This window comes from Cupressus sempervirens, chromosome 9 (genome assembly GCF_028749045.1).
Source record: "Cupressus sempervirens isolate cs-2001-9-10 chromosome 9, ASM2874904v1, whole genome shotgun sequence".
Classification (NCBI taxonomy): Eukaryota; Viridiplantae; Streptophyta; class Pinopsida; order Cupressales; family Cupressaceae; genus Cupressus; species Cupressus sempervirens.
This window is the reverse complement of record NC_143126.1, coordinates 514894710-514917534: the sequence shown is the minus strand read 5'-3', so window position 1 is coordinate 514917534 and position 22825 is coordinate 514894710. Positions and strand designations below refer to the sequence as shown.

The 22825-nt window shown below is 33.2% G+C and overlaps 1 protein-coding gene across 2 annotated transcripts in view; it reads right to left on the bottom strand.

The window, feature by feature from the left end:
- Positions 1-15740: 15740 nt before the first annotated feature.
- The window catches only part of LOC149539617 (calpain-type cysteine protease DEK1-like), a 122357-nt gene continuing 115272 nt past the window's right edge, over positions 15741-22825 (bottom strand). Inside the window, exons 32-33 of one of the 2 annotated variants that reach the window (XM_089800844.1) lie at positions 17175-17333; positions 15741-16382 (exon numbers count right to left, since the gene is read on the bottom strand). The gene's annotated coding sequence lies outside the window, so the exon portion shown is untranslated. The remainder of the gene's footprint in view (positions 16383-17174; positions 17334-22825) is intronic. The other variant, XM_089800845.1, reaches the window with a different exon arrangement.

Here is a 22825-nt window from a genome sequence, read left to right as displayed (position 1 = left end):
ATAAAGATGAATACATAGTACAAGGCTAAGGCAGATGTGAAAAGGAGGTATAAGGAATTTTATATTGGAGATGAAGTTGTGGTTCATTTGAGAAAGAAGCATTTTCCAATGGGTTCATATAATAAGCTGAAGATGATGAAGTTTGGATCGTGCAAGATAGTGAAAAGGCATGATTCTAGAAATGCTTATGAAGTGGAGTTTCCTGCTAAATTGAATATTTCACTAGTATTTAAAATTTCAAATTTGATAGAGTATTATGAAGGAGGTGATGGAGATGGAGTTGCAGAAGTACAGTGGAGTATTCTAGCAGCTAGTTCAGCAACAAAGGAGATTGAGGAGATACTAGACAATCGTGTTGGCAAAAGCACAAGGAACAAAACTTATGAGGAATACCTAGTCAAATAGAAAGTGAGGCCAATAGAGGATTCATCATGGCTAGTAAGGGAGGAAGTTAACCATCTTAGTTTTCCTCTAAACACCTGAGATGTGATCAGTCACTTCTTAAATTACCCTGGGTGTCTGATGCAAGAGCATCCTAAGTGGAAGAGCAATCTTGCATCACCCAAAAAATATTTTCTTTTCATTCTTTAATATTTTAATAAGGACTAGTAGATAGGGTGGTTATTATTTATGGGAACTTGCTATTTTTAGTAAGTTTTTCATACAAGCTTGGGATGTTCTCATTTTTCTACATAAAGGTTCATTTTAGAGTTGTAAGCCTACCATAAAAATCTCATTGCTCCAGCTTAAGTATCAGAGAAGTTATTGTGGATTTTCAGTGAAAATTTTTGTAGAAAAATCTTCAAGCTCATCATTGGAGGCCTTAGAGTGCCTAGATGAGGTCCAAAAACTTGACGAAAGGGCGCTTGTGCAATTCTAAGTCTATAGATCAGGAGCAAGCATTTTCAAAAAGTGGTTATAATAGCCAATCGGAGAAACTGTTTGAGAGTTATGGCCTTCGAAAGTTGGGCTTCTAAAATTTCTAAAATAATTTGTGAAAAATGTATTTAGCTGACTCTATATGTATTGTCAAGGTTTTTTGCCCCTAGGTATTAAGTTTGAGCATCTAGAACCTTCTTGAGCGGCACAAAATTGCCTATTTAAGAAAGGTCTGAACATTGTCTAGGACAACTCTAGGTGATAGTTGGCAACTTGTCTTGCAGATTATTGTAATGAAGGTGCCCATGTGGGTTAGCATATTGTACTTGTGAATTCTATAATTCCACAGTTGCGGCACAAATAAGAAGTTCATATTTTATTCTTGCATTTGCTATTGTTTCTTGTTTTAGTTATGAGTTAATGGTTTTAAGGGGAGCACCCTTCATCAACAAGTTATAGTTAAGTCCTACATAATAAGCATTGTCCAACATGATCTTTTCTATGAGTTTGATTGATCATTTTTTTTTTATCAGACATGGTGCATCATTACCAGACCTTACAATATTTCCATCATAATAATCCATGGTAATGAACTTACTTTTATCTCTAGTCATGTGATGTGAACACCCATTGTCAATGATCCATCTGTCACTCTTGTTCACATAAGATACTAGTGTAGTTGCCTCATCATCATCAGAATCATTCTTCATTGCAACATACACCACTTCATCATCATGGTCATCAAATCTATCTTTGGTTTCCTCCTGAGTAATGTAGTAAGACTTCTTTCTTTTATCTTTGTAATCTTTGTTGTCCTCGTCTCTTTTGCTTTTGTACTTATCTCCACTTCTATTCTTCTTCTTCTCTAGACATCTAGCAACAACATGACCAACCTCATTGCAATTAAAGCATGTGATAGATAACTTACCTTTGAATTTGTCTTTGCCACTGTGAAATCTCCTTACTAGAAATGCTTCAAGTTGTTCTACATCCTCCTTATCTATATCGTTGTCACTAGAAACGTATTTGACATTTTTCTTCTTCTCTTTAGGTTCTTTCAATGACAATTTAGCTTTGAAAGTAAATTCAACATTCTCATATTTGAAATTATCAAAATTAGAGAGTTCAAAGGAAGTGATTCTACTTACCAATCCTTCAAGGGTCAAATCACTACCAGGTGTGTACCTTAGGTCTTGTATGGTAGAGATTCTAATAGCATAGATGGGCAGTAGGGTTCTCAGTACTTTGTTGATCACAGTCTCATCTTTAATCTTATCAGTTGCTCCTCTAATAGCATTAACTACTTCTTTTACTTTGGCAGAATATTGAACTATATTCTCACCTTCTTGCATTCTCATATCATCAAACTTGCCTCTTAGACTTTCAGATTTGGCTCTCAGCACATTTTTGTCTCCTCCATAAATCTTTTTTGTAGCATCTCACATCTTCTTAGCAATATCACATTCCCTTATGTCATCAAACTCTATGTAGCTTAGGGCATATGCAATCTCTAACATAGCTTGATTATGTTTTTTCTTCTTTTTCAAATTCTCAGCAATTAGGGCTCTAGCAGGGTCAACATGCTCAGTGATGATGGTAGATTGTGCATGATCTCCAAGACCTCCTAGGTGTAGTTTCATCAGACTTTGCCATGCAAGAAAGTTCTCCTTGTTAAGCTTGGGTACCTCTCTTTTAGAGATCTTGATATTTTGCTTCTAGTACCTTCAAACTAGTCCTCTCAAGCATTGTGGCTATAATGCCAATTGTTGGAATTCTTTAGAATAACTGAGAGGGGGGTGAATCAGTTATCCAAGTTTCATATGTACAAATAAAACCTTTCAATGCTTAGTAGACCCATATCCATAGAACCTTATCATGCATGCATCCATTAGATCATACAATACTTAAACTTTGTAGGTTATTGTCCTAGGTCAAAATAGTTTTGCAAAAATGTAAGCATGAAACAACATAAGAATATTTACATAATTTGAAACAGGGATTTTACGTGGAAACCCAATTTGGGAAACCCACCAGTAACATGCTACTAATTTTCACTATTCTGAAGTGATTCCCTATGAAAGGTCAACCCTATTAAAGTTTACAATACACTCTATTAATTATAACCTGGTTAAAGGATTTCAATCACCCTATTAAGAGTGAGCATTGTTAGAGAACTTTAGACCATTCCATTAGAATGTCACCTGGTCATCCAGTTAAATGATTTACAAATGAATGTTAGGTCAACCTTAATCCAAAGGATTTATCCTAGATTGATACAATGATTAGAAAGTAACAGTAAGGCTTGATTTGATAAAAAATTACAACTCACTTGCAGATTGTAGATCAATGTTTTAGTCCTCCATTTTTCTTGGCATTCATACACTTCAACTCTGATAGCTTGTTCACCCTTCAAGCATTCATACTCTTAAGCCTTCTTGCTTTGCATGCCAACTGCAATCACTTATGTTCAACCACTAAATGAAGCAATACTTTAGACTCCATCTCTTCCTTAGGTTCTCACACATGACAACCTTTGCTTCTGACTAGCTATCTCTATATATAGAGAATTCAAATCTTTTGTCACTTAACCACAATCGCCCATTTTAGGGTTAGGTAGGATTAGGTAGGATACAATAAATCTACCTACTTTTCCATTTGGTTCCTCTAGAAACTTCTTCTACAATCTTCCTTGAATTTTCCTCAAAATGGTTTACCTTGAATTTTGTGCCACCATATCATCATAGTTATCATTCACATGCTTCACATAATTTAAGAAAACAAAATAGTCAGCTTAGATTCATCAAATCTTTGATTTAACATTGTTTTTCATCACTTGGAATCTATATTGTTCTGTTACTTGGCCAACACTAGTTCACTTGGAAAACACTAAAGTTTACTGATGCTCGGCACCAACTAAACTTTACTCGCCATATACTAACAATCACTTGGCTTGCACTATTTTTCATCTTTGCTCAGCACCTATTTCTTTTCACTTAGCATCTACTGATTTCTACTCGGCTTGCACTAACTGCTCAGCAAGGCTTGGAGTACACTTTTCTTACTTGATCTTTTTCTAGTCTTAACTTGAGTAATCATTCATTTCATACTTTAAGTAGATAAACAATACACTATTGTATCAATGTCTTACTTAGTCTCAGTGCTTCTTTACATACCAAATAATTCAACCATTCTCTAGGTGCTATTATTATCTCCTCTTTTCAAATCTTTTTCATCAATCAACTAAATAATAGTTTTTAGATCAAAAAGAAATTGTCTCACCAGAAGTTAGCCGATTTGGCATCATTGAAAAAATAATGATTGTTCTATTACAAGTTCTTCACTTCAAAACAATCTTATATCAACACATTAAACTAAGGGATCAAGTGTAAGAAGATATAGGTGTTAATGTGATAGCATCAATCGGATTGATTTCTAATGCAACTTATAATTATTGTCTCTGGATATATAAACTATATGTATGCATTTGTGTGTGTGTTTAAAATATATATATATATATATCAAAATTATCATTTTATTAGTTTGCAAATAAATAATTATCAGAGCTAATTATAATCTCATATCTTATTCCTTTTCATGGTATCAGAGCCTAACTGATAGAGATCAAATAAAAGGCAATAAAATTAAAATTATTTCAGACTTACATTCAGTGCAATCATGGTGATTCATGTTAGACTCAAGGAAAAACTTGAAGGAGCATCAATTTTTGTCTCTTGGAGAGTTTGAATTATGATAATACTTCAAGAACTTGAACTCAAATCTTATGTAGAAGAAAACAAATTAATGCCTGCAAATGATCCAGATAAAACAATATGGAAAAGGCATAATGATAAGGCCATGAAAATCATTATCGTTGTTGTTAAGGATCATATTCTTCCAACCATATCAAAATTAACAACTACATATGATATGTCCATGACCATTCAAAATACATATGAGATCAACAATACAAGAATATTCCTCACCTTAAAATAGAAACTTATGCATATAAAAATGACTTAAGGAGAATACACTATCTCCTATTTAATGAGAATTTTAGAATTGAAAGTTCAACTCTCTATTATTGAAAATAATGTAGACAATCTAGAATTTGCTCCAAAAGCTCTAAAGGATTACCTGCCTCTTGAGAATCTTTTATTCAGGGCATTAGTGCTCAACCCACTCTACCAAACTTTGATCACTTTAGAAATGATTATACTCAAGAAGTATCAAGACTAATCACAAGAGGAATTGGGTCAAATAAAAAGGGATAAATTCAAGCCCTTAACAAAAACATAAAATATAAAGGAAAGAAGAGGAATTTCAAGAAGAAAAGAGGAAAGAATAATCAAAACTACAAAAATAGAGATCTGTCCAAAGTTCAATGCTATAAATGTGACAAGTTTGGACACACTCACAGATAATGTCTAAAGAGGAAGAAAGCTCAAGCATCTATAGTTGAAGTCAACAAAGTAGAAGATCATCTATTCTTCTTAGCCTTGTCAAGTGAATTAAACTCAAACAAGCACACCTAGATGATTGATAGCATGGCATCCAAGCACATAACTACATTCATAAATTAATTTGAAACTTTTGAAGGGCACTCAATAGAAGAGATCACAATATAGATGTCCACATTCTATCCAAAATAGATGTCCACATTCAATCCTAGAGAATATAACTCCTGGAGAAGCCTTTACAGGAAACAAACCAGATGTAAGTCACTTGAGAATTTTTTGTTGTCATGTATACATACATGTCCCTAAAGAAAAAACATCCAAACTAGAACCCTCTGGGAAGAAAGGCATATTTTTCGGATTTAGTGAATCCTCTAAAGTTTAATGAGTTTACATTCTAGGGAAAAGAACTATTGAAGTTAGCAGAGATGTTAAATTTGAAGAACATACTGCATGTAACCTTTCAAGAAATATTGAAGAATCAAATGAGGATCCAATTACTGAATTAAATGAAAATCCTACAATCAAGATTCAAAGGGAGAATTGTTCCAAAGATCATGAACCCTAAGATCGAGAATGTTGTATGATAGACTATGTTGAGATTTTTCTTGGAATGTATCATAAATTAGATAACGTATATCCTTTTAAGATATAATTTAGTGTGATGTTTCGTTCTATGAGAGAAGTGAAAATCATGCAAATGAAGATCAACATTTGAGGTGATAGGGATGTATCAATCCTCCCTTGCTAAGAGGGAGTGTTAATGTGATAGCATCAGACGATTGAATTCTGGTGCAACTTAAAATAATTATGTCTGTATACACACACACACTATTGTGAAATAATAACTATAAATTCAAACTTATTTTATTTCCATCACATCTGTTGCAATTGTTCAGATTGTCTTATTAATATTGGTGTTTCTTAACTAAAGACCTAATTATAATAGGGATAACTATATACCAAATCTGATAGACCACATAGGATCATGACCCTAAGTTGCATGTGCCACGCAAGGTCATGCCCCTGTGTGGGTTGATCATTCAAACAAAATATATAGACAGTGTGTTTTTTGTTGAAAAAGCATTGAAGATATTTATGTAATTACTTCTACAAACACACATCAATTCTATATGTATTCTTTAAGATATTGACTTTAGTATTAAAGTTGTGAATTATTCATTATAAATATGTCCTTGAATTATATGCAATCAAATTTCATAGATCTAAGACATCACACACACACACACACACACACACACACACACACACACACACACACACACACATGTATATGTATATGTGTATGTATATATATGTCTACATATACATACATACATATATGTATATGTATATGTATATGTATATGTATATGTATATGTATATGTATGTATATACATATACATATACATATACATATACATATACATATACATATACATATACATATACATATATATATATATATATATATATATATATATATATATGCACGCACACACAGAGACACTTATGTGTGTGTGTATACACACACACACACACACACACACACACACACACACTTATGTTTGTGCGTGTGTGTGTATACATATACATATACATGTACATGTATATGTATATGTATATGTATGTATGTGATATCATTTATTAGTTTGCGAATAAATAATTATCAAAGATAATTATAATTTATTAGAGATCTTATTCCTTTGCAATAGATCCAAGATGTCCAACTTAGTTAAATAAAATAGGAAGTCAATTCTACTAAGAATCTTTTAGAACATAAGATTTTGCATAAATCACACACATAAATTGTTTTTAAAAACTCTATGGGTCAATGGTCTCTTCAAATTCTATTACAAAAACACTTGAGTGTCACAAAGAATTAATAAATTATCAAATTGAGGCACTAAATTGTGATAAAATTAACCTACTAACTATGTCATCATGAATTATATTCAATAAAAAATCAATTTCTTAAATGCCTTTTTTCACATGTGCAATTCTACTACCTTTAGAGGTGTATTTTCCCAAGTGTTTATATGGCATTTTAAATATTTCATGACCACCTAATATGTTAATAAGGCTACTTCTAAATCAAAGCACAAATAGAGTAGACAAGATTGCACTTAATTAATCAAAACTATCATAATAAAAGGAATTAAAATCTGCAACTTGATGTGTATCATAAATCAAGAGAATGGTCAACTACAACTTGATTTAAAAGATTGTAATAAATATGGTTGTAATTAAAGATATTCTAAAATATAGTTAGCTTTAATGACCTAGCATTGAGCACAAAAGTTAAACAATTAGAAGGTTTTACCTAGCAAATGAAACAAAGGAAGCACTTTATTGCTAAACAAAGGAAAAATTATAATAATTATGAAAGCCAAAATATGCCCAGTACAAAAGACTTTTTTAATTTAGGGAAAGTTATAACAATGCAAAAACTATTTTGGGATTCAATAATAAAACATTCTTCTAGATAGCTATCAACTATCTAGTGTTCATAGCTTTGTTAAACAAGATTACATTCTATATACATCAATTTAACCTTCAACAACTTGCTCACAAGTGGTTGAAATAAAAAGATTGTTAATATGTTTATCCATGAACATTGGAAAAATCTTTCTACAGTGACTAATTTATTTAATACATATTTTAAGTTATCGTCATCAATGTTTCCCTAGTTATCAATATTATCCTTATAAAGAACCTTTATATGTATTCTACTTTATTGCTTTCTTTCTTTGTAATCAATACAGTACCCATCTAGATGTATCATTATTGGGTCTACAAGGTAATTGGCACTAGATATTATTAGCAACCTTGATGTATATAATATTATTTGATAAAATCATGTTATCTAATTACTTCTAATGTATAAATAATTGTAATTCAACCCAATACACACCATGGTTTAAAGTTTAAAAAAATTGAAGACTATCAAAGGGAATAAGTATTAAATGTCATTAAGAAACACTAAACATCATTATGTTCTTTCTTTTTTAAGGAAGAAATATGTATCAAACATTATGGCTTTATTGCTCTTTGACCACTATAGACATTCTCTATTGTAGCATCATTGCACTTATAGAGTATAAATCAATTTAAAGTAAGCATAAAGTTATTTCAAATGTTTATTCATTTTAATAATGATTCATTGTCCACACTATTTCCTATTATTCCAATTCTCTTAGCAAACAATATAGACAATGTCAAATCCTCATATGGCCCCATTGCCACCCTATGTCAACCTTGTTGTCTCCTACACATTATTTTTCTTTTTCATTAAACCTATTGTCAATATATCATTTTAACACTTCATGTTGTTTCATAAATTTAACTACACACTAATTGAGATCTTAAATTTGCTTATATATTGCATTCGCTATAAGAAAATAAATTAATTTATAAAATTAAGATTCTAGTCATCATTTAACAACAAAATATATTAAAAAACAAGATCATATTTCACCTAGTTCAGAACAATCGACGAGAATGACAATGTGTTTCTTCATTAGGTCATAAGATTACTTCTAATTTGGTTGAATGCTTGCTTATTGTAATGTGGTATTCTTATTCCAACCATGTAAAGAAAGGTATATCAGTCGATACATAATTCAATTGTTTCCATAAAAAATGTTTAATTTCAATATCATAAATGTTGCATACCTACCATGTAATGTCCTCACTTCTTAGGACACATTTATGAATAGGAATTATGAGCAACGTTGACTATTAAATTCAATTCTAACAATTGATATCTAGGAATGTTGTTATTTCAACACCTCCTTAAAGAATCATTCAATTAGGCTTCCTAACCCTTTGGGAGGATCCGATGTGTCCTAAGGAACAATCCTCAATTATTTAGCCTTCTTCCTTGAAACTACCTTTCAAGTCAAACTTCATAATCCTCTGTGAAGACCCTCTATGCTCCATGGGACGACCCTCGATTAGTTAGCCATCTTCTCGAAGAGATTATCATTAGGGTCTACTAGGTTTGTCTATCAAACCCACTATAATTCTCATATCAAAATCAATCTTTATTCCTCATAATTCATGGTCTTAATAATCCAGTCTAAATATATTTATTTCTATGATCTAATTTCTTTTGCATTATAACAATTACCAATTATTAGAATTCCTAATTATGATCAGTTGAGTCCTTCCATCTAAATTATATGAACTAGATTAGTAATAATACTATTACTATATAGTAGTTATATCACTTTTCAAAGATAATTAAATACACCAATATTTGTATTTAAATACTTTTAAGTTTAACTGAAAATACCTAACACAATCCTTACTCCTAACTAAAGTATAAATGCTTTGGGATGGACTTCAACAAAAATCTAAGTTGGGAAAGTTGTAGAAAGAAAAGATTATTGGTGGATGGAAGGCATTTCGTCCACTTCAAAATAGGGGTCGAGAGGGGGATTGGAAAACTAGTCAAACATTGTTTGGTCTCCTTGTGCTACCGGTTGTTCTTTATGGATGTGAAATATGGGCCAACAACACTTCAGCCTTATAGTTGAAACAAATTGAGATGATTCAGAAGCATTGAATCACAAACAAGTTTAAAATCAAGAACACCATCTCATATGATATTATGCTAAGTGAAGTGGGGGCTACACCTATTGAGGCAATCACTATGGTTCATGTATTGAGACAATTGCTATAGTTTGCCTCATTAGCTACCTAAAAAGAACTAAAAAATGTGTGAAGATAGATGGCCTAAAATGGCCTTTTAATGATACTTTGTGCAAACATAAAAAGACATGGATGCAACAAAACATAAAGTGTATGGGCAAATGGAATATCCATTTTAATATATGTCCTGCTAATAATAAAGAAATAAAGCTCTTTGTTATGGAAAAATTCTATAAGATGATTTGGGGTAATGCACTTGGAATGAAAAAAAAGCTTATTATATCAGCGAGTTCAACTCCACATGTGATCAACTCCAAAAGGCATACATAGGGGCCAACATTTCTTAGAGAGCTAAAGTCTCATTGCAGAGCTTAGAACCAAATCTCATCAACTTTGATGTGAGATCAGTCAATGGAAGAGGCGAAAAGAGTCTTTGGAAGAGAGAATTTGCACGTTTTACAATGCTAGGAAGGTGGAAACAGAACAACACTTTATGTTAAAATGTGATGCATACAAGAACGTTAGGTTCAAATTTGCAGATATAATATTTGGAAGCTCTTGGCAAAATCTATTCAATGAGGAGTACAATGAGAAGTTAGGGGGGGCTCATCATCAGCTTGCACAAAAAATGATCTGAATTACTAAAGTTGGTTTAGTCAGAAGGTTGTCCCATGGCCTATTCTTAACCTCGCGGACGTTAAAAACATATCTTATCTTACATACATATTTAAGAACAATGTGGGCTCCTATCTTGCTAAGCAGTAGGCTCTACGAAGTCATTGCCCTTTTGGTCGTTGACTGCTACGCACTTTCTTTCCTCCTTTCTCATGCTCATGTGGTCAGCCCAACCTGAATGATGTCGATGGCATGGATTTTTCTTTAGTAATTGTTGATCCTCTTTTGTGTGGGAAGTAATACCTCTATTTTATCCTTGAACTATGTGCAACCTTATGATTTTGTGTTTGTGTTTGGTTGTCAGTTGTATCTCTGTGTCAAGTTGTGTGTCAATGTGGCAAGTTCATCTATGTCGCTCCTTGTTAAGGTTCAATCCTTTGGAGACCCCATGCTTGATTTGCAACATATTTTTTTGATTATGCTCAATCTTGATGTGTAATTTCCTCTCTTCTTGTCCTTTCATTCCTCTTTCTATTTATATGGTAATGTGCCTTAAAAGACCCAAACCTATTTAATGGCTAGGGGATGTGTCACTTAATCCTTATCAACATTTTAATAGTTGTGGTTTATATATTTGATACTTATTAGTATCATATATTCACTTAGAACATTAGTATTATTATTATATATATTTTTAATATGGTTATTGTTTATACTACCTTGTATTGACTAACTTATCATATATTCACTTAGAACATTAGTATTTTTATTTTTATTTTTTTAATACGGTTATTGTTTATACTACCTTGTATTGACTAACTTCCTATTGATATGGATTAGTATTATATTTCAATATTGGTACAATTATATCATACGACTTCCTTTGATCTATTATAATTCATAAAATATAAATTTTAATTGATTACTGCATGCAATATTTTTATCAAATGTGGTTCATGACATACTAGGTGGCTTTATATATAGTTTTCAACATGTTAACAAAACACAAAAATGTCATGTGACATAGTTCTTGATAAGAAACGATTGATTGAAAGATTTTAATAGTGTACATGAAGAAAAAGAAGTGACCCAAAAATACCACACCCTTAGAATAGGAGAACAAAGCCTTCAAAACAATTGTTTGATAACTTTGTTGTTTTGTCCATCTTAGCTTCCTCAAAAAAAGTAATTAAATTGTTCTTTTTTTTTAAATGTCTGTAAAGAGTACAAATGTCATGAGCCCTACAAGAAAAATGGTGTTCTCTAAACTACTCTCACATGGTTAAATAGACATGTTCCCTTTTCCCATCTTCTTTAGTATCATCCAGCTAATTGACACTTTAGTTATGATTACTTCTCAATCAAACTATTAGCATTGTTGCTCTCCATTTAATAATTACTTGTATATAGACTTTTTCCTCGTGATCCCTTATCAAATTGAATTTATTTGCTACAATAGTCTTTTTTTACACCAATTTTGTTTTTGAGCATATACACTTGAAAGAAAACATCAAACTTTCTTAGTGTTCAAATACTCTAGAATATTAAACATCACACATACATTCATATATGACTGCATGAGATCAAGCAAGGTAGTTGTGTGTGTGTGTGTGTGTGTGTGTGTGTGTATCTTCGCAAGCACGCGCATGTGTGTGCGTGTGTGTCTATGTCTATGTCTGTGTGTGACACTTTTTATCATGGAAGACTTCAGGAGGAAGCCTTTTTCAAGGTTCTCTCTAGTACTGGAGTGCATGCAAAACACTCCTTAGTAATGCCTAGACACTTAAATCCTCCTTCCAAAAAAGAGACTACTACTGCATATCAAGCACACACAAGATCTTCGAGACTAAAGAAACACTAAAATCCTCATATACAAGGAAAGGGAGGAACGAATAGGGCATACATAGTAAACCCCAAAGCTATTGTTGAACACAAACTCATATTATAACATTCACTTAGCAATAAAATGATATGATATTGTTCCTCCTACCAAACATTATGGACACAAACTATCAATATTTAAAGACCCTTCTATCACATGAAAAGGCAACATGGCCATACACCACATATCTTTTGTAATTGTTTTTATTTTTCATTGTTCATTGATTGTCTCCAAAATCATCACCAAGCTTTAAAGCAATTTCCTCCTATTCTTTTAAAAGATCTATTTCCCAACAAAATAAAATTTTTAATTTGCAAAGTCACTCGCAAAGTAGATGATCTCTATTTTGCAATAGCCATGAAAATTGAACATCCCAATATTGTAGCAACATACAACACAACCTATTCCAAAAAAATCTAGAGTCATTGAATTCTTTAAAAGGATTGAAAGATGGAACCAAGGCATGATAAATGGTAAGTTATCTAGTGAATCCAATTGACAAAACCTCAATCTATTTTCTTTATCCTTAACCTAATCTATTATCTTTATCCTTCTCATCCCCAAATGCGCACAAGAGAACAACTAGAAGAAAATAACATTATACTTTCACCTTCCACTTGCATGTAAAATTTGCAATTGAGTGCATGATTGATCAATTAGGTCTCAAAAACCATGATCACTTCAAAATTTGTACAAGTATTAAATTTGGGAGAGCTCACGCTCATTCATTCATATTGCCTAAATGAAGTCAACACATGTAGAATGCATGATAGGAACTACAACAACAACAACAAAAACTCTATCGATAACACTTTCAAAATTAAGAGCTCCTGAAGTCTCATTTGTGGAGTTAGGAATTGGGAGAATTGGGTGTATAAAAATTAAGAGCCCTACCCATCTATTTTCATTACTAAAGTCTACCAGAGCCGTTACCATCATTCCTATTTTTATTAAAAAGAACTTTACACCTTCAAACAAGGTAATGCATAAAAGATGCATTGCATGGAGTTAAAACCAACAAGCCTGGTTAAACACATCCACCTTTTCATTGCTACATTGATACATCAACTAACTTGCTAAAATTATACTAGACTTTCCTCAACATATTTGGATTGCTTTCATTACTGAAGGAAGCAAGGTATACCAAAGACAAATCATCTTAGAAATAATGGGAGTTTCCACCATTAACACCTCAATATCCCTTCCATCCCAATTCCCCCATCAAACTTTGCAATCACCTTTTTCCAACTTCCTCTACAATTTTATAATAAGCAAAAGCACAGCCTCAAACTACTAAACATGTTTAGGAATGCAATCTCAACAACATCAAACCAATAATTGCACAGGAGAAGACTATTAGCAAGTGTAAAGTATGTAAGTTGCAAACAAACTGCTAAACATGTTTAGGAATGCAATCTCGACAACATCAAACCAATAATTGCACAGTAGAAGACTATTAGCAAATGTAAAGTATGTAAGTTGCAAATAAGCAAGGTTGCGTGGATACTCGTACCCACACCCCTAGTACTCGTGTCCACATAACCAAGCATCGCGTACAGACATCCCAAGTACCACGTACTCGGTGGAGAGCATAATAGCTAAGGACCTTGACCAATTCTGATTTATTTATTTTTCGATTTTATTTTTATTTTTTTGTTATTAGCCTGTTGTTTATCAAGCTTAATTCAATACCTAATCAGTTTGAAATTTTGATACTCATTAACAATAAACTTCATCACTGTTTAAGTTTAAAGTTTATCATTTGCAATATGTCATTGTCATATGATTTAGGATCCTCTTAATTCATGTTTAAAGTTTTCCTTCTTTGTTATGCATCTAATCATTTATCTTATATTATTATTGCAAACATATAACAAATCTGAAACTGAAAACAATCCGTTACATTTGCAAACTTTATCACTGTTCTTGGTTTGAAAAACCATTATCCTGACTCATAATTTCAGATTTTCTATAAATATAAAAGTATAATTTTTAAATAAAATTTGACGTACCCAAGTACCTCCATCCCCTATTATAAAAAACACTCTGTGCAAACATATAGCAAATCTGAAACTGAAATCAATACATTACATTGACAAACTTTATCACTGCTCTTGTTTTGAGAAACCGTTTTCATGACTCAGTAATTTCAAATTTATTTTCATGACTCAGTAATTTCAAATTTTCTATAATGAAAAACCATTTTCATGACTCGTAATTTCAGATTTTCTATAAATATAGAAGTATACTTTATTTAAGTTTGACATACCCAAGTACCTCCATCCCCTATTATGAAAAATACCCGTACCCGTACCCCATCCCCATGCAACCTTGCAAATTAGCATTGTGAAACATTATTTCCTACAAAACTAATAATACACCTTTGAATATCGATAAATATTTTTTCATTTTGGGGTGGAAATGCAGCAATAAATACGTCACATAATTAAAACAAACCAAAAGCAAATGGTTAACTGCAAACTATCAATTAGCCACACCAAACATGAAACTATTTATAAAGGGTTTCATAACTAATAGATACTTATAAAGACTACTTGAAAGGCGTGTAACCAAAAGCATACATGTAGCATGCATTCCTATTAATAGATAGCATACATGTAGCAATCTTCAGAAGATTAACCCAACACAATCAATGAACCACAGGAGAATCTAGATCAGACTTCATCTAATATGAAAAGGGCACACAGATTAAGCTCTGCAAATGAAGAACTACATGCATGAGGATAATTGGGTGCACAGTGAAAAGGTAAACCCCTTCGTAGCAATTCACAAAGAAATTAGAATCGATCTCAATGTCTCGAATTCCACAATAAATCATGAAATTTCTTTGAGAGAAAAACATTCCAACCACAAATAGAGAGGTTGAGGGGAAAAAATAAAAAAATGGCATTGGGCAAAACAAAAAATCTACCATGCCAGAAAAAAATGTGCGACACTCAAAAGATCCCCCTAACAAGGCATTAAATACATGAATTCAGAATCTCACGAATCATATTATGAAATTCACAATGACAGTTAAATTAGTGGAAACCAACTTTGTGGTTGAATACAGCCCCACCTTTATTTTCCCTGAGAATGTATAGGCACCAAAACAATATGGTACCTTTTTGTTTGATTTTCCATTTATCTTCAAACTAGCTTGAAGCAATTTGCCTAGTGTAGAGATGCAAGGACTAAACTCATGTCAATGATAAGCATAAAATTAGACTAAATTGGAAGCTTGTAGACCAAAATTCGAAATGCAAAATATAAATTACTCATTACTGGACAACTTGTGGCTGAAACAGAATGCAACCTGCATTTCCCAAGGGAAGGTAAAAACCACAGAAAAAAATGGTGCCAAAGCTTGATTTTCAACTTCTTGTACAGCCATCTTTAACGTTAAGTTGGACAGCCCAGGGATGCAAGCATTAAAAATACATCTAAAATCGCCGATACAGCTGAACTAGGACTCTCTTGGACCAAATTATGAATTTTCAAATGAAAGTTACGAGTTACCGTAGACCAAAATTGTGGTCTGGTAGTCTGCAAACCTATTTTCCAAGAAATGGAAGAATGCAGGGAAAAATTTATATACAAACCTGCGTTTCAGATTACAAAGTCTCATTAGTACTTTTACATATTATTACAATATTTACCAAGAATGGTGCTGCAAATCGTAGCACCCAGCTCTAATATTAAACTCCAATCTTGAGAAATCATCTGCATATCTTCAATAATTTATACTACACAACCTACAAGAACATTGCATATGCAACGATTCCCATCACGTCTTTTCTTGGCATGTTAATCATCTCAGATTAGAAACACGTGGATGCCCCAAACAGCCTCCCAACCGCAACAACCACCTTGTCACTGGTGGCACGAGAACTTTCCTAACAATGTTCAACATGAAATAGTAAGATGAAATTACAACACAAGAAATGCCCATTCTCAAGGAAAAAGATCCTTATGCAACAACCACCTTGTCACTGGTGGCACGAGAACTTTCCTAACAATGTTCAACATGAAATAGTGAGATGAAATTACAACACAAGAAATGCCCATTCTCAAGGAAAAAGATCCTTATGTTTGAATTTCTTTCAAACAAACAATACACTTAAAGCTGAGATTATTTTGTCAGACCAAGTGTAAAAACACCATGACAAATTTGTTAAAACAGAAAAAACAATGTAACACCCGTGCTTGGGTACATCGGGATGCCGCAACAAGTCCCTAGGACGGTGGACCCGGGGTATGGGGGGATTCGAGGAGCGAGGGGGAGGCGGGGGGGGGGCGCTCAATTTTGCCAAAGCGTGGGCTGGAGGGGGCCAGCTGGTGCAGGGAAGGGGGTTCTGTAAACTATATGCTAGTTATGGAATGATGCTTCGGTTACCATATTGAAATACTTGAACATAGAAAAACTGCAACACGAACCAGAACCATTGAACATTGAACCTAGTACATACTAAATAGTAACATTCAAAAATCAAAATCCAATTAAAAATTCAAGTATCCATCTCGGCAGCAGCATGGTTGCAGAATGGCAGATGTAGGGGTACTCCACGTACCCAGTGCAGGGATGGGTACTTTGAGGGTTTGGGGGAGAGTTCCCAGGTTTCACTGGAAAAAAATATATTATGCTTTATAATGTACAGAAATAACACAACTAAAATATCACTACTTACCTTTAAACACTGTTTCCCTCATCAACGGCAGTACAACTGAAGGCAAGAAGTATGAACCATAGTGCAACTTTACAATCTTCCAGAGCATTATTTCCTTCCCAATCTCAAATGTCTTGCAATAGCAACTTGTCCTCCCACAAGCATTCTGCACTCAGGGTCCTACAGTACCAATGTTTTATTAGAAACATTGAATCAGTGAATAGCAAGGAATACCCAAATTTAATGCAAAACATGAGTGAAACTAGTATATTGATCATGGTAAGGTATATTTTGATAGATCTGCTGCTTCAACAATATATTAGTGGTACAACATAAGAAATAGAAAACGAAGTGATTCTTTCATTTGTTCGGTGTTTTTCTCGAAGTTAAAATGTGAAACCCCTTCTGCAAGAGGTTGATTGTGACTCAGATGGTTAGAAGTTAGAACAGCTATTCTAATTTCAAATGTATGAGAATCAAATATATTAAATGAAATACACATTAAAGTAACATCGTTCTCAATGGCTCTCAATGGGAGAATAGTGTTCTTAAACAATAATCTAGATCTTTTCTTCATCACAATAATTGTTCAAGAAGAAGCATAACTAATGAATTAAATTATAAACTGAGATTCGGACAAGTGAAGTAATCGTGGGAATTGTCTTCTTATATTCATGGTACTTATAAGTGCAATCCATCAATTAATCAATGGCTACATTAATCCTACACTCAAAACAAAATGTCTTAGTTTATTGATAAGTGGGCGATTTTCCACAACAAATCAAATTGTGATATTGCTACCAGGATTCAACTGTGTAGATTGAGTCAAACTCATTGACCCGCTTTGCATGAGTAATGTTTGAACTCTGTGAGCATGACCTAGATGCAATGAGTGAAGTGTTCCATTCATTCTCATGAGAGAAGGTTTCTTGTGAACCACTACTCATGAAACACGTGTCAATGAGCTTGACTCAAAAACTACATAATTGAATCCTGATAGCAATATCTGTCTTTATTTATGTTAGACTTGGGGGAATTCGACCACCAAAAGAATTATGAGGTTAATTGAACTGCTTGTTCAAGTACTTTCTACAAGCTAGTTTAAAGAAATTTCCATTGGTCCTTGACCGTTGCAGCAATTCCCCTCTTGAAAATCACTTCTCTTCTTGCACTGGATTGAACATCTTGAAAGGAGTCAGCTGTTAAGTTTATAACATTGATAACATACTGGTCTAAGAGTGCAGACCACACCTAGTTTTCTTCCTTCTAATATCATTTAAAGGCATCAAACATGTATCTTACACCTCTTGAAATGGGCGGCAAATTTTGGGTATATTAATGTTAATACTAACTTAACATATTATGTTAGTTTGTGTTTATGGTTAAACATCTCCATTAGTCGCCGATTTCTGGGAGAGGAGCATGAGCCAACCTAGAGAGGGTCATGTCCCTTTGAGAGACATGCCCTTTGGTCATGATATTAAAGGGGGATGTTATTGTAGTTTGAGGACACACAGTAAACACAAGTCTGCTCCCTCAAGCAATAATACCTATTTGAATATATTGCAGATATAAATAACTTTCAGATCAGAGTTAAAAGGTGATAACTCCTCCTTACTTCAGAATATTAAGAAGATCATATTCAGCAAGAAAAGAATATTATACAAGTCTGAGATTTTAGTACAGAATTTGCAGAAACTTTACATGGTATCAGAGCTCTGTTTGTCAAACCTAGGCTCTGCAAATTAACTAATCAGATCTTAAATATATCTAGCGTCATTCTCCTACATTCAATGGCATACACAATCAGACCCCATGATAGGTTTGATGGGAAAGAACACTGTGATGCCTGGAAATTCATAATCATGATAATTCTTGAAGAAAATGATGTAAAACAATTTGTTGAATCAGCATCCAGACAACCTACAGTTGAACCTCATAAACCCTTCTAGATTAAAGGAAATAGGAAAGCCATTAAATCATATTAGATGGAGTGAAAAATGATATCATACCCATGCTTACAAAACATCAAACAGCATTTACTATGATGAATGCACTACTAAATGCATGAGGTCAACAATGCAACTAGAGTTCTCGCACTGAAAAAGGCAACTAAATCACATAGAAATAAAGAAAGGAGAATCGATGAGTTCCTACTTCCTAAAGGTTGCCAACATAAGAGATGAACTTTCAAGTATAGGAACCATCATTAGTGACACGGAACTAACACTGATGACTATAGATGGATTACCAGATTCATGGGAAACTTTTGCACAAGGAATAAGTGCCAGAGATGAACTTCCCGACTTCAACACACTTAAAGGAGATTGTCTTCAAGAAGAATCCAGAAAACTAAAGAAAGGAGGGAAACTGAAAACAGAAGATGAACTTCATGTTCTTAATACAAACATCTATAAGGGCAAGAAGAAGCATTTCAAGAAGAAAAAGGGAAATCAAAAGAATGGAAAACCCAAGAAAGAACTATCCAAAATAAAGTGTTTCATATGTGAAAAGTTTGGACACTACAGATCTAATTGTCCTGAGAATTCTAAACAAGTGAACTGTACAAATGTTACTAGGGAAAAAGATAACTATGATCCCAAGAATCGTGTATTGTATTCGTCACTATCAAATGAAATCTCAAGTAAAGCATGGATAATTGATAGTGGATCTTCTAGACATATAACAGGATACAAAGAAGCACTAGACTCTATATCAAAAAAGGTTAATGGCGAAGTTACCATTGGTGATGATTCAGCACATTCTGTCAAAGGAATTGGAAACTACACCTTAAAACTAAAATCAAGAAATTATCTTTTCCTCTACGTACTAGGAATAAAAAGAAATCTAATCTCGGTTACGGCACTTGAAGATGATGGGCATAATGTTGCATTCATGGACGGTAAAGTAATAACCTAGGCAAAGAACTCCTCAATTAAGAAAGCGAAGTTGATTGGTCAGAGAAAAGGATATTTGTATGAATTAAATTCAGAATCTAGTCAACCTATTCAAGCTTTAATTCATGAAGCTACGGACATAAATGAAATATGGCATAGAAGATTAGGACATCTAAATTTCAAAACCTTATCAACTATGGTGAAGATGGTTAATGGTTTACCTAAACTAAATAAAGACCACTCAAGCATATGCAAAGGGTGTGCTCTATGTAAGAACACTGAAAGTCCATTTCACGATAGTACTAGAAAAAACCAACAATGTTTTGGAATTAATTCATTCAAATTTATGTGTACCTGTGTCTATTCCTTCTCTTGGAGGATTCTGGTACTATATTTTGTTCATAGATGACTTCTCTAGGAAAACTTGGATTTACTTCTTTAAGTGCAAAGAATCAAAAGAAATCCTAAAGAGATTTAAAGAATTCAAAACATTAATTGAAAACTTATCTTGACATAAAATTAAAACTCCTAGAACTGATAATAGAGGGAAATACACCTCAATTTTGTTTAAAAGGTTTTGTAAAAAAACAAGAATTAAGAGGGAGTACACCGTCCCTTATATTCTAGCACAAAACTAGAAAGAAACAATAGAACAATTATAGAAGCTGCTAGAGCTATGATATTTCATCAAAATCTAGAATATTATCTTTGGGCAGAAGCCTCTTGTACTGCTATCGATATTCAAAACAGAAGCCCTCACTCCTACCCAAGAGATAAAACTCCTGAAGAAGTCTTTACTAATTTCAAATCCAATATAAGTCATCTTAGGATTTTTGGGTGCCCTATATATATCCATGTTCCAAAAGAAAAGAGAACTAAGTTAGAACCCTCCGGGAGGAAAGGTATTTTTGTAGGGTATAGTGAAACATCTGAAGCATATAAGATTTCATACATGGACAGAAAAGTATTGGACTTAGTAGAGATGTAATTATTGAAGAAGATCTAGCGTTCAAAAGAGCCCTAAGTTTTGAAGAACCCTCTCCTTTACCTAGTTTTGAAAGAAATACTGAATCTAAGTCTGAGTATGAGTCTGAGAGGGAGAACATGGAAGAAATTGAAGATGAAATTCAAAACCTAAATCTTGGAGAAACTCAAAATTCAAAGAAAAGACCACTTTGGGCCATCAAAACAGTCGAGGAAGCACAAGACTTTGCTGCATCTTCTAGAACAATCACAGAGAGTAAAAGACCCAAAAGATTTTCTAGTTATAAAGCAAACATGAATGATTTGTCTAAATCATAACCAACTAATACTTCAAATGCTATTAAACATACAGCTTGGAATTAAGCTATGACAAAAGAATACGAATCTATTATGAAGAATGATGTTTGGGAAATTGTTCCTAGACCTAAAGGAAAATCTATTGTTTCTTCCAAGTGGATATATAAAATAAAGTATCAAAAAATATAAAGCCAGATTTGTAGCCAGAGGATTATCTCAAAAAGAAGGGATTGACTATGAAGAAACTTTTGCTCACGTTGCTAGAGACACCTTTGTAGGAGTAGTCCTAGCTATTGTTGCATCAAAGGGATGGAAAGTACATCAAATGGATGTAAAAACAACATTCCTAAATGGAAAGATTACAAAAGAAGTGTATTTGGAGCAACCTGAAGGATTTGAAACTCATGATCCTAACGTTTTTGTTTGCTCAAGAAAAGCTCTCTATGGGCTTAAGCAAGCTCCAAGGGCTTGGTATGAAAGAATTGATAAGTATCTCACCGACTTAGGATTCTCCAAAAATGAAGCCAATCCACATTTATATTATAAAAAAAATAAAGATGATATGGTAATTCTGATACTGTATGTTGATGATTTACTAATAACAGGTGGTGATCATCTCATAGATCAATGCAAGAAATATCTAATTAGAGAATTCGAGATGAAAGACTTGGGACTTCTTCATTACTTCCTAGGACTAGAAGTACGACAAACTTCTGACAGCTATATACTTAATCAAGGGAAGTATACATCAAATATTTTGAAGAGATTTGGAATGTGGAATTGCAAGTCTATGTCTTCTCCAATGGAGACTAATCTACATAAATTTAATGAGGCAGCAGCAAAATCACCTTCCATAGATTGTACTCTCTACAGACAGATGATTGGGTCCCTTCTGTGCTTGGTAAATACAAGACTTGATATTTGCTATGTTGTTAATGCCTTAAGTCAGTTTATGTGTTAGCCAAAGGAAATTCATCTAGTTGCAGTAAAACATATTATGAGATATGTACAAGGCACTCTTAATTTTGGGCTCAACTATGAGAAAGTTGATTTAGATTTACATGGATTCACCGATTCAGTTTGGGGTGGAAGTGTTAAAGACAAAAAAAAGTACTTCAAGATGTTTCAATTTAGGATCAGCAATGATATCTTGTATATGCAGAAAACAATCTTCAGTAGCTCAAAGTTCCACAGATGTTGAATACATTGCAACAGCGATGGCCTCTCGAGAAGCAGTTTGGCTAAGGAAGTTACTTGTGGGATTATTTGGGAAAGCCATGAATCCTACGATTATTCATTGTGATAATCAAAGTTCCATCAAGCTTTTGGTGAATCCAATTTTTCATGACAAGTCCAAGCATATCGAAAGTACTTACCATTATGTAAGAGATATGGTAGACAGGAATACTGTAAAATCAGAATACATTTGCAGTGCAGATCAGACAGCAGACGTTCTCACCGAACCACTGTCTAGAGTGAAGATAGATCACTTCA